This window comes from Mesoplodon densirostris, chromosome 17 (assembly GCF_025265405.1).
Source record: "Mesoplodon densirostris isolate mMesDen1 chromosome 17, mMesDen1 primary haplotype, whole genome shotgun sequence".
NCBI lineage: Eukaryota > Metazoa > Chordata > Mammalia > Artiodactyla > Ziphiidae > Mesoplodon > Mesoplodon densirostris.
In genome coordinates this window covers 56,347,524-56,361,752 of record NC_082677.1, presented here as the reverse complement: position 1 = coordinate 56,361,752, position 14,229 = coordinate 56,347,524, and the positions used below count along the sequence as shown (strand labels likewise).

The window sequence follows — 14,229 nt, the reverse complement described above, 5'->3', positions numbered from 1 at the left end:
GAAAATGAATATATACTTATTTAACTTGCTCTAGATTTAGCTGTGTTGCATTCAGCAGGAAGCTGTCACAGAGCAATGAAGCTGAAGTTCACACAGAAAGCCCAGCTTCTTATAGGCACAGACATCTGTATCCATGCATGGAAACAGATCAGTACTTTCTTCTAATTACCTTCTTGAGAATTTCTGAGTTACTCATTTTCCATCTAGAAAAGAAATATGCATTCATATTTGTTTAAACTTTTGGAATTGCATTATTTGGATTACTCTGAATCATAATTATTATTCCAGGATGTAATAAAATCACTTTAATATATTTAATTTATTTAATTTTCACTGTTATCCTGCAAGGTAGTTATGAAAATTTTATTATATATATAGACATATTAACAAACCAACCCAGAAAGATCAAATCACTTGCTTAACATTCAACTTACAAGTTGCAAACCAATAATTCAAAATCAAATTTTAGATTAGGATGTTATGCTGAAATATTTTGCTATAAATATCATTACTTGGAGAAAAATTAATCAATATGTGCTTAAATGTGACTAAAATTAACTTAATATTGGTTAAAATAAATTGATTAGATACGTTAATGAAAAAATAATCTAAATATTCAGGTCTCACCAATGCCATGATGATTTATATTTTTTTTCCTTTTTTGACATAATAGAATAGAAGGTCTAGGAAAAATTAGAACAATGAAGAAGACAGAAGAGTGGGGGAAATCACAACTTATCTGTACCTTGTCCATAAGATAATGACTTCCATTAGCTAGCTAAAATTACCTTGAAAATGTGATTATGCCCTACTTGACTAAACAGAAGAGTGGGGCTACATGATGAACAAAGTGAGAGAAATTTGACACTGCACAATCTTGGAGCTTCAAGAAAATCTAATGGGAAAGGCATTTGATTCTAATTGTTATTTAGTACGAGGTGAAAAAGGAAATTATTAGCCACACCTTTGTGCCTAAGCTTTCATTTCTTTCAAGTACCTAATTTATCACTTAAAGATAAGATATACTTGCCTTACAAGTCTACATGGTTTTGCATATCCTAAGGTTTTTATTTATTTTTTAAAACTCATTTATTATTTACTTATTTAATTTTATTTTTGACTGCATCGGGTCTTAGTTGCAGCACACAGGATCTTCGTTGAGGCATGTGAGATCTTTGGTTGTGGTGCATGGACTCTTCGTTGCGGCACATGGGCTCTGCAGTTTGTGACACGCAGGCTCTCTAGATGTGCAAGTTCAGTAGTTGTGGCGTGCAGGCTTAGTTGCCCTATGGCAAGTGGGATCTTAGTTCCCTGACCAAGGATGGAACCATGTCCCCTGCATTGTAAGGGGGATTCTTTACCACTGGACCACCAGGGAAGTCCCCTTAAGGTTTTCAAATAGAATATCTTTCTCTTACTCCACCCTTTTGAAATCCTCAGACCTTCCTTCGAAGTTCAGGTTTTATTCTGACTCTGAGAAAACTTTTCCAATTCACTCCCAAATCACTAGTGCAATGCTTTCCCCTTCTTGATGTATTTGTAGTATTCTTTACCTATCTCCTATAATAGGCATTGTGGTTGAATGCCTATTATCATCATCCTCATCATCATATACTTTTTACCCCCATTATCTATCAGCAGTGCAATTCTCAGTTCCAGATAATTATAGCTCCCCATTCCTCTTGGCTTTTCCAGTTCTAGGGTGAGTAGGACTATATCACATTGGAGAGAGAAAAGAGAGGAAAAAAATAAAACTTTTGCTTCATCATTGTTCCATCAATTTTGAAGTCCATTTTACCTCTGTATTATCTCTTTTGCCTTAATGGATTTTCAGTCATATTCAGACCACAGCATCATAAAATGTAAACACTAAATGTTCCATGAACTATTCTTAAAACTTATATGTATAATGTTGATCCATTAACTCACACCATATCTATGAAATAATAGTTATTTCCATTATTGTGATGAGGAAATCAAGGCCTAGAAAGGTTGTAAACTAGTCCAAAGACACATAACTAAGAAGTGGCAGAGACAGAATTCCAATTCAGCCATTTGGTGCAATATCCAATCTTCCTGAACAATATGACACATTGCTTCCATTACCTCACTTCTTACTATATACATGTGACTATGCCCCACTTTAGTTCTTTGCATGTAGGGAATTTTGTCATTAGTCTTTATCAGTCTGTGTATCTCCAGCATTCAGCATCATGCTTGGAACATAATCAAATATATTTTTATGGGGAAAATGAGGCCTGTTTCTTCTGCAAATGAAATCACCAAGTGATGATTACTTATAGAATGCTTCAGTGAAAAAGAAAACCATTACCTAGAGAAACTAGTTTTTTTTTTTTGTTTTGTTTCTGTTTGCCCCCTTCCCCAGTGGCATCTAGCCTAAACATTCGTCAGCAGTTCCCATCATGCTTTGAAAGATCACTTTAGTTTACAGAAAAATAACATTTGAATAGCCTATTACCTCAGCCAATCTGCTTGATAATCTATTATTCAATTCAAAAAGCATTTAGTGTGTGAGAAGTATATGTTGAATACTATGTTATGGAGTCTAAATAACTTTTCTTTTAATATTGCCTCTTCCTACTATACTGAGGTTATTTTCGAAATCTTGTTTAAGACTGGCCTGAGGCAACATTCAGATGGTGGTCCTTTACTGCAATATCTCAATATCTCACAAATTTCAGTTATAGCCATGAGTTTTTGAGTTATTCCCCTATAAATAATATCAGAAACATAGTCTTTAAGATTGTTTCAGTGGATTTGATTTTTAAGCTTTGGGAAAAAATACAGAAGAAGAAAAGTGAGTATAAATACTTGTGAGAAAAGAAACGAGTTGATTATTCAAATACATATTTTGCTATAAATGCAATTTAATTAGAGTTCTAATATTTAGTTGATGATTCATCCTTCTGCTGAAAGCTTAAAATGTTTTCTCCCGACTACGAGATCACTATGAATTGAAAACTTAAACTGTTATGAGCATAAGTGTTTTCTTTTCCCCATTGAATTCTTACCACAGGAAATGTAATTCTTTTTAACTGAGGCATTACTTAGTAATTAAAGAAAAGTGGATTCCTAATGCTAATTTCTATAGTAAAAAGTAAATATATGAACACATTAAATTGAAAATTGTAGTGATAATGAAAGGCATATTAACATACCTCACATAAAGTAACGGTTTTCTTTCTTTCTAAAATATAATACTGAAAAGGAGTCATATTTTTCATTTTATTTTTTCATACAATATTTATCCCATGAGGAAACTAAATACACAGGCTGTTTGCTTTATCTTTTTGTAATTTTGTGAGCTTTTTTGATTTCTTTAATCAGAGCTTTGAAGACTTCCTCATAAATATTTTGTACGTTTTGTTAGATTTATGCCTATTTCATTTTTTGTGAGAATGTGAGTATACTGTATTTTGAATATCAAATTCAACTTATTTGTTGATGACATATAAGAAAGCAATTGACTTTTTAAATATATACTTTGTATCTTGCAATTTTGCATTAACTTCTTGTTAGTTCCAGGGTTTTAGTTGTTGTTGTTGTTGTCATTTATCCTTTGGGATCTTCTACATAGACATTTATGTCATCTACGAACAAAGATAGTTTTATTGCTTCTTTCCCAATCTGTATAGATTTTATTTCCTTTACTTGTCTCATAGCATTAGCTAGGATATCCAGTACGATATTAAAAACTTGTTAAGGGTGAATATCTTTGCATTGTTTCTGATCTTCATTAGAAAGCTTCAAGTTCCTTACAATTAAATATGATGTCAGCTATATGTTTTTTTGTAGATGTTGTTAACAAATTGAAGAAGTGGCAAGCAACACTGCCAAAAGCTCTCCTCTACTCCTAGTTTGTTGAGAATTTTTATTATGCATGTGTTTGGATTTTGTCAAATCCTTTTTCTGCATATATTGATATAATCATATGATTTTTCTTCAGTACCCTATTGATGTGATGGACTTCATCAACTGATTTTTGAATTCTGAATCAGAAATGCATAACTGGAAAGAAACCTACTTGACAGTGATGTTAATTCTTTTTATACATTTTTGGACTCAATTTGCTAATATCTTGCTAAAGATATTTGCATCTATGTTCATGGAAAATATTGGTCTGTAGTTTTTCTTTCTTGTAATATCTTTGGTTTTGGTATTATCATAATGTTTTCCCCATAGAATGAATTAGGGAGTATTCCTTCTGTTTCTATATTCTGGAAGAAATCATAGAGAATTGGTATTATTTCTTCCTTAAATATTTGCTAAAATTGTCTTTAGACAGTAAACATACAATTTTATTAGGCTATAGCTTCTTCCGCTCCCTATGAAATGTAATTTTAAGTGCCATATCATACTGCGGTAGCATTTACATTATAAAATGTTTTATCTACAGTAATTTGCTATTATATATAACCTTCGCAGGGCCATTTCTTGGCCAGGTATAATACTTGTGATAACAATTTGTGAAATTTGAAAAAAAAAGAAAAGATACACTTTTACAATTAGGGCATTAAAATATTTATTTTCCTACTGGCATATCCTTTAATGAAAAATAAACAGGTTAACTTAAATTGAACAGCTCTGTAAAGCTTCTTAGATATTTTTTTTATTTGGTAAATCACATTTCCACTGTAGGGAATTCGATCTACTAGTTTGCTCTACCCTATGTACACTTCACTAATTCTTTCCTTTCTTTTTTTTTTTTTTTTTTGGTGGCATGCGGGCCCCTCATTGTTGTGGCCTCTCCCGTTGCGGAGCACAGGCTCCGGATGCGCAGGCCCAGCGGCCATGGCTCACGGGCCCAGCCGCTCCGCGGCACATGGGATCCTCCCAGACCGGGGCACGAACCCGCATCCCCTGCATCGGCAGGCGGACTCTCAACCACTGCGCCACCAGGGAGGCCCAACTTCACTAATTCTTATGATGTGTTTTGTTACTAAACCTGTCATGAAAATATTACTATTTTTCTTGTTCTTCATTCACGTTTTTCCCCTGAAGTCTTTTGTAAACAAAGGGCAGCCATAAACATATTCTAATGTCCTCATTCTATCATTATTTCACTGTATTCATACAGCAATGCCACTTCCATAGTCTATGCTCTATCTGAACTATAATAAATATTTTGAAATTTGCACATTTTCAGTTGTCTCTGCTAATGTCTTAGGAGGTAATGAATATCTTTTGAACATTTTACATCTATTAGAAATTCTTCCCAATAAGAGATTAGTACCTATATATTTTTGAGGGCTTTCCACATCATAATTAGTTCTTAAAATTAAATAACAACAATAACAATAATACAGCATTAATACTATCAAGAATTACAATAATAGCTATTGAATATTAATATATTTTGGAACTGGGTTAGGCCCTTTTACGCAGCCTGTTTTATCTAATTAAATCGTTAAATCAATGTCACAGATATTATCAGCCACTTTTTAGAGATGGTGAAATTTAAGTTTGTCTTCATTAAGTATCTTAGTCAGGAGTCATAAAGCAGGTAAATGGTGCAATTGTTTTTTTATTTAGAGATTCCAATTTTACTACAAACTTCTAATCACCATACTACGTAAACGTCCATATTTCTGGACACCTCATTCACAAGTATTTTCTAAGATGTTTTATTACTGCATATTCATTTGTCTAGTAGAAATCAGGAGGTAATTGTTCATTTATTTTCAATATTTTTCTAAAGGGTTATGGAATCTTCAATACCTATTCTACAATCTGAAGTGAGCCTAAAAGGTCCTTCATGAGCAGAGAAATCTACTTTGTCTGATGGCATACATCAAAGTTACATCACCACACCACTAACACTGCCATCACCATCACCACCATCACTGCTGCCAGCACCATTGCTGCCTTCATCACCATCACCACACTCTGCTAGTCTGAAAGTTATTTGAAAATAAGGCTAATGGATACTTCATTATCCATACTCTGACAAGAAACTCTTAGTATCTAAATTGATGGTTCACAGAGCTATGCTATTTAATTAAAATCTTTGCATACTTGTTTTGTTAAGAAACAAAAAGAAAATAGTGCCTTAAGTAGAAAAAACATATTCTCAAATTTCAAAGGAGAGTTTGATTTTTGTCTTCATTACCACTTGACTGAGAAATATTTTAGAAAAGTATATTCATTTTTCCTTTGGAGCTTAGGAGAAGCAAGACATGGAGGAAAAATTCTAGAAGAGACAGAGGAATTCTTTATTATAATGGCTAAACCTAATGGTAATGCATCAATTTGGAAAGAAAAATTGTCCTAATTTCATTAAGACAATTCTATTTAAATGGATAAGTTGATATAGGTAACAATTTATTGCCTCAAAGTTAACATGCACATTTTGAACAAGTGTTATTTTCATAATTAAACATTGCATCTTCATTTTATAGTTTTAATTCATGATTCCCTTATATAGTAAATGGATATAAATAGACAAACGGTATAATCCAACGATTTGTAATTGTATTGCAGCTCCATTCCTATCCTCCCATGCTCTTTCCAGTGTCTCATCTTCTTTGCTTATTGGTTTCAGGTTGCTGGTCCTGGAATAAACATTGCTGCTTAGGTCACAGGTGGCCATGTGTGACAGAGTTCTGCAGAAAACTTTTCGCCACTGACAGAGGTGTGGAACTTTGGTGACACTAGTGGAGTATAACAACATCTGGTAAAGGTCTGTTGTGAAAGAGAGTATTGGCAACAAAGGTCATGGTGTAGCAATGAGATGAAGAGAAAGAATTGGAGTTATTATATTTTTAAATTGTAGTTGATTAACAATGTTAATTTCTGCTTTACAGCAAAGCAATTCACTTATACATCTATATACATTCTTTATAAAATTTTTTTCCATTATGGTTTATCACAGGATATTGAATATAGTTCCCTGTGCTATCCAGTAGGACATTGTTGTTTATCCATTCTATATATAATAGTTTACATCTGCTAATCCCAAACTCCCATCCATCCCTCCCCCTCCCACCTCCCCTTTGGCAACAATAAATCTGTTCTCTATGTCTGTGATTCTCTTTCTGTTTCATAGTTAGGTTCATTTGTGTCATATTTTAGATTTCACATATAAATGATATCATATGGTATTTGTCTTTCTCTTTCTGACTTACTTCACTTAGTACGATAATCTCTAGGTCCATCCATGTTATTGCAAATGGCATTATTTCATTTTTTCTTATGGCTGAGTAGTATTCCATTGTATATATGTGCCACACCTTCTTTGTCCACTCATCTGTAGACGGCATTTAAGTTGTTTACATGTCTTGGCTATTGTGAATAGTACTGCTATGAACATAGGGGTGCATGTATCTTTTTGAATTTAGTTTTGTCTGGATATATGCCCCCAAATATGGAATGCTCCATGAATTTGCACGTCATCCTTGCACAGGGGCCATGCTAATCTTTTCTGTATTGTTCCAATTTTAGTATATGTGTGCTGCTGAAGCGAGCATGAGAGTTGGAATTATCGGAGTACTTTTTCAGTAGACTCCAGAATAAGCTCACCGAGGTTAAACAGAAAACAGGTGGGAACTAACAGTTTATAATTAATCATTGATATGAATATCAGTGATATCTGGATCACTCTTGGTGATATTCTATAACTAATAAAACAATTAATTAATTACAATAATTTGAAAATATTATAAGCAAGGTAGAGATTATAGTAGATATAGATATTCATTAAACAGTAGTTCTCCCATTTTCCCATTTTTTACTGAAAAATAATAGCTACAATAACATCATCAACTACAAAATTACAAAAGACCATGTTTGTCACTAGAAGTTTATTCATAGAAACATGTGAAGTAGTCAAAGAAATAAGGCAGAGTCACAGATCTGAAAGTCTTTAGAGTTGGGAATGCAAAATGACTATATGCCACAGATGAATTTATTGAAAAGAATTTGTATTGTTACATGACCTTTACCCAGAGATCTTTAGATTCTTAAATTGCCACAGCAGAGTCAATGATTAAATCAAAACTTTATTTAAAAAAATTATATCATCACTTACTTTTAAAAGTTCCTATGTCAAACTATTTATGTTTGTTAAGATAATGCTTCATTTCAAAAAATGTTGGAGCCCATGGAGCTTTACATGACATGTTCAAGGAGTGTGTAATTTTCATCACCCATGCACTACAACGTGCAACATTATTTCCCTTTGAGAAGAATTAATGAAAACATACCTTGACATTATGATTATGGTCATCTGTCTTTGCTTATATTCATCTCAGCTTAATACAGAAAATGTCAAAGAAAGAATGTAGGGTGAATATTGTGTATCTTTCAGTTTTACTTTCATTGCTCAGCACAAAGGGATGAAAAAGGCATTGTGCTTCTTGTGTGGTAAGAATTTCGCTAATGGATGCATAAAGCAAACAAAGCTGGAAGGAAATGTTTTATTGCTCCATTCTGGACCATATGGATTTTTGTTGCTTTTGTTTTTATTATATTGGATGTTGTTGTTGTTGTTGTTTAAAAGATGCTTAATTTGAAATGTCTGGAACCACACCAAAATGTGGATTTTTACCAACACAAAACTTTACCTTAAAACACTCAACAACTTTGTTTATTCTCTTGCCAGGAAAAAGAAGTCACACATGGTTGGATATCTCTGGAGAAATCCAAAGAACTGAATATAAGGAGAAAAATATTTTTTTGCTCAAACTGTTGCATTGTTTTTTCCATTTAGAATAATAACAAAAAGAAAAACGGAAAATATTTTGATGATAAACATGACCACATAATACTATCTAATTTTACTGATATTTAATAGCTAATAGTGTTTTAACCAAGGCTACTAATAATATTAATATCCCAGAACTCATATTTTATTTTAATCAGATATGATTGTCCAATAGTTGTTTTCTTGATATATATACTTCCAAAATCAAATTGCCTTTTTAACTGGCTCCTCTTTTTCCAGATAAATCCAAAATGCAGAGTGTAATTTATATTAGTTTATATTAGTGATGTTTCAATCTAGAAGATGCAGCCAAAGTGCATTCTTATTAACTTGCAATTCTTTCTTTTTCATAGATTTTAATGACATAAACTTTCTGTTTATCAGTAATTGTAACAAAGATGTGGAGGAGGTAAATTTTTGAACTCCTATATTGAAATTCAATTTTGATCCATTTCGAGTTTATTTTTGTAGATGGTGTTAGAGAGTGTTCTAATTTCATTTTTTTTTACATGTAGCTGTCTGGTTTTCCCAGCACCATGTATTGAAGAGACTGTCTTTTCTCCATTGTATATTCTTGCCTCCTTTGTCATAGATTAGTTGACCATAGGTGGTGAGTTTATTTCTGGGCTTTTTATCCTGTTCCATTGATCTATATTTCTGTTTTTTGTGCTAGTACCATACTGTTTTGAATATTGTAGCCTTGTAGTATAGTAGTGAAGTCAGGGAAACTGATTCCTTCAGCTTCGTTTTTCTTTCTCAGGATTGCTTTGGCTATTCACGGTCTTTTGTGTTTCCATACAAATTTCAGAATATTTTTGTTCTAGTTCTGTGAAAATGTTATTGGTAATTTGATAGCAATAATATTCATAGGAGCAAACACACTATAATAAGCCCTCTAAGGAGGGAATAGCAAAATGGAAATATGTAATGTCTTGATTCTTATTTTTGTTATTTTTTCTTTTTAACTCAAGTAGTTATATTGTTAACATGGTTTGATTATCAAGAGTGATAAGAGGCAGGCTAAATGTGTGTTATTCCTTTTACTGACAATATGAGATTATCTGAAAGTTGTTCTAATAATGAGTTAACTATTATTCATGACAGTGGTAACAGAAATGGAGTTTAATTCTAGAGATGGCTAAGTCTCAAAGTATGCTGATTCTATTAAGCAGATTAGTTTCACTTAATATTAATCTATGTGCGATTTCTCAAACCCATATCCTAGTTTTCTATTTTGGCATCATTTCTAATACCTACAAAGTTTATACTGTAAATATTATTAAATGTAATTAAAATTTTAGCTTTAGCCTGAAATCATTTTCATCCTTTATGTAAATATCCAGCACCACCTATTGTCTCTCACCTCTGAATCTGCTATTTTATATTCTGCTTTGTGATGCAGAAACTAAAATCTTACAAAACATATTTCTGCTTTACCAGCTACCACCCAACCAGGCATTGCCAACAGGGGGCACCTGAAGGAGGCTGCAAGGTTGGAGGAGGAAGAAGGGGCTTCTGCCTTTTTGTATGTTTACTGTTACTTTATTTTATATTATATTTTGGTTGCTTACTGTTACTTCTGCTCTAGTTTTTTACTGCTGCATAACAAACAACCCCCAAAATGTAGTGTAGTGTAGGCATAGAATTCCCATTTTTTTAATATAATAGACTAGTAGGTCAGGGACTCAGTATGGGCTTGACTTGGGGTCCCCTGTGCAATTGCAGTCAGTTATTGGCTAAAGCTTCAATCAAGCAATCATCATTTGGCATCATCGGTCCTTCATCCATGATGACTCATTTCTATTCCTAGCAAATGATGCTGGCTGTCAGCTGGAAGCTCAGCTGGGCTACTTACTACAATACATACAAGTGGTCTCTATACCATGACAGTGTCAGGGTGGACAGACTTTTTACATGGCAGATGACTGCCCCACAAGTGTTCCATGTGAAACAGGGGAAGTAAGATTCTCAGGCTTAGCCTTAAAAATTACACAGCATCACTTCTGATGCATTTTCTTGGTTACTAGTACAATAATGATTCAAAGAAAGGGGACACAGATCTCACCTCTCTATTGGAAGACCATCCAAAAAGTCTCAGACTCAGGGCCATGGAGCCCCTTCTCAAAGCACAGACACAACACCTCACAGATCTGAGCTTCAGTTCTTTAAGGTCCCCCTTCCAAGCTTCAAAAATTTAAGAATCCCAAACTCTTCCCTTTGTCCCCCCTTTCCTAAGGAACACCCTAGTTCTTCTCAAAGCACAGACACAACACCTCACAGATCTGAGCTTCAGTTCTTTAAGGTCCCCCTTCCAAGCTTCAAAAATTTAAGAATCCCAAACTCTTCCCTTTGTCCCCCCTTTCCTAAGGAACACCCTAGTCTTTTTTATTTACTTTTATAGTTACCTAACTAAAACATTAATATCAAATTAAGCACTGATAATACTAAATTTTCTAAGTTAAAATAGCTGCAGTGGTTTTTGCCTGCACTTTGAACACAATAATACACATAGAAAATAAATATTTTGAGACAAATAGAAACTAACAATTGGAAATTAATTCTAATAATTAAATCTAATAATTAATAATTCTAATAACTGGGGAAAAATCTAATGAAATATATCAAACTATTTCTGAAGAGTTTAATCATATCTAGATATATTGATATTTTAAGGGAAAATTATTTTATATGAATTATAGCATTTTATCAAGGACTAACTACTCACTTGTTTTTGCTGTATCCAAGTTCCCTTATGAAATCTTGGTTCTAAAAGGGATTGTATATTAAAGTTTAATGTAAAATACTAGTAGATAAAATACAGAAGTTTTCAGGAAGTTGAATAGAATATATTTACTTAAATAATTAATTTCAGGATTTTTTGATAAGAATTTATCCAGATGAATACGTCCACTCTGATCACATAACATTTTTATTATACTGTTGGATGAAGACTGTTTGTTGTATATATGACACATACATGTGTATGGGGATAATTATTTCAATAAAATATGCACATTATTACATACATAAGCTTATTATTCTCTTTATAGAATTTGCCATTAAATACTGTATTGATTGATTTCCCTCAAAATTTTGAAGCACATAATTTTTATGGTTCACTTGTTTGCTGAAATTAAGTTTTTCCATTCCTTAAAACATATCAAGCCACAGTATCTCCAAAATTCATCACTATCAGTAAAATTCTTTGACTTTGGCACTTTCATGTTTTTAAATCCTTTTTTCCTACAGAGTTTAAAATTCTTGGTAAGCATTAAGCATTTGTCCTTGATCTTCAGTCTTAACCTCATCATCGAAAATTTTCAATTCTGTCATTAGTAGCAAGGAAATATTGTTTTCCTTATCTAAAACTAAAAAACTGTATGGTAGATTTCTTTTCTTTTCTCTATCCCAGGGAGATAATAGATTAAAATATGATGAGATACAAAAAATATGAGACAGAAAAAGAAAAATAATAACATAGTTACCAACTAAGAGCAAGCTGTAAGAAAAAGCCAAAATACTTAGGTTAGAATGGTTTTAGTGGTTTTTCCCCTTACAAAGTCTATAGTACTGAGTTACTTAACCTCTTTGTCCTTTGGTTTCCTCAACTTCAAAATGGTCACTAACTCATATAGTCATTAAGAACAGTGTGGAAATATATTTAAAGCACTTAGAAATATTTGGTGCACAGTAAGGGCTATGAAAGTGTTAGCTATTATTATGTCAACTACAAAGAAAGATTTACTTCAGAGGTATAGCATACCTTACTTAAAATGTTTATGATGTAATCGCTAAAGTTACTTAAGACCGTAATATATTTTCACAAAAGAAATTTGAAGTGGGTTTTAGGAACAAGGGAAAAGGTGCCTTAAAGAATCTTCATTTTGAAACATTTCTAAGAGCTAAGCACCATTCACGTATCTCACCCAAGTAAATGTGCATCACAAAAGTATAAAAACAGATGTAGCTTTTTATATTTAGCAAATGTATTAAAATAAATATTTACCTTAAATGTATGTTGTTATTATAATCTATTGGGTATTAACCAAAAGTATAAAGGACAAATATTGGAAGGAGATGAAAAAGACTTAATATTTAAGATTTGTATTAAATGATTGTTTAAAATTTTAACAAATATTTATTATCTTAAGTTACTATTAGTAAATTATAAACTGGAAATAATGTAAACTGTGGAAAAGTTTAAAAATAAAATGAATCACAGCTAAATGTTGCATACAGAAAAGTTTTAAGAAGTTTTTATGCTGTTTAACTAAAAAAATTGAGAAATACATCTATAAATGAGAAATTTATTACTTTCTCAGAAATGAGTCATTAGGTAACACCAACCTATCAAATAGCCAGTAGCTTGTTAAGAAGAAAAACATGAAAGAATATTTTCTCAGTTAGAGTGAAAGTGCAAATTACATTATAGCAAATATGTCCTAGCACTATGTTGCTATTTTTCATAGCAGCTGCAAAAGGTGAAAAAAGGCTTAGTTTGAATAATCAAAAAAATGAAATGAGTAATAATTAGAGTACTTACATTGAATTGACAATTTTCACAATTTAATCAAGTGAACAGTCCCTCTTGATATTTTGTGATTCTAATAATCATTAGGATTGTAGTTGATAAGCTAAACAGTCAGATTCATTCTGGCCCTCACACTAATAAATCAGATAGATGACTTCTGTACATATGAAAGATAATCCATATTCCCGAAATAAATGTTGTTTTATATGAAAACAAAGCAAAAGAAAGTTTAACAACAAATGATAATGTATAAGGTAAAGTCCAGCATAATTTAAATAAATGATAAAACTTTTTAGAAAATGAAAAAGCAGATATATTTTGTTTAATTTGGATGCAACTCATTAAATTTAAGTTCTTTAAAAATAACTTTTAAAAATGAGTTAGCAAGAAGATGTGGTACATATATACAATGGAATATTACTCAGCCATAAAAAGGAATAAAACTGGGTCATTTGTAGACATGTGGATGGACCTAGAAAGTGTCATACAGAGTGAAGTAAGTCAGAAAGAGAAAAACAAATATCACATATTAATGCATATATGTGGAATCAAGAAAAATGGTATAGATGACCTTATTTGCAAAGGAGAAATAGAGACACAGACTTAGAAAACAAATATATGGAAACCAAGGGGGGAAGGGGTGGGGTGGGAGATTGGGATTGACACATATACATTTTTGATACTATGTATAAAATAGACAACTGGGGGAACATACCATATAGCACAGGGAACTACTTAATGCACTGTGGTATCCTAAATAGGGGGAAATATAAAAGGGAGGGGATATAAGTATAGGTATGGCTGATTCATTTTGCAATGGAGTAGAAGCTAACACAACATTGTAAAGCAACTATACTCCAACAATATTAATTAAAAAATTAAAGAGTGATTCTCGACACTTTATTTAATATACAAGTGAAATTTTGAAAAATTAGAGACCAGTTTTATATTATATAAAATATCTTCCTATTTTTCT

At 32.2% G+C, this 14,229-nt stretch overlaps 1 non-coding gene across 1 annotated transcript; it reads right to left on the bottom strand.

Annotated features, from left to right (window-relative positions):
* Window positions 1–7,378: 7,378 nt before the first annotated feature.
* LOC132477826 (U6 spliceosomal RNA) lies at window positions 7,379–7,487 on the bottom strand. The gene has a single exon (XR_009530331.1). It is a non-coding gene; the product is annotated as a U6 spliceosomal RNA (small nuclear RNA).
* Window positions 7,488–14,229: the final 6,742 nt, after the last annotated feature.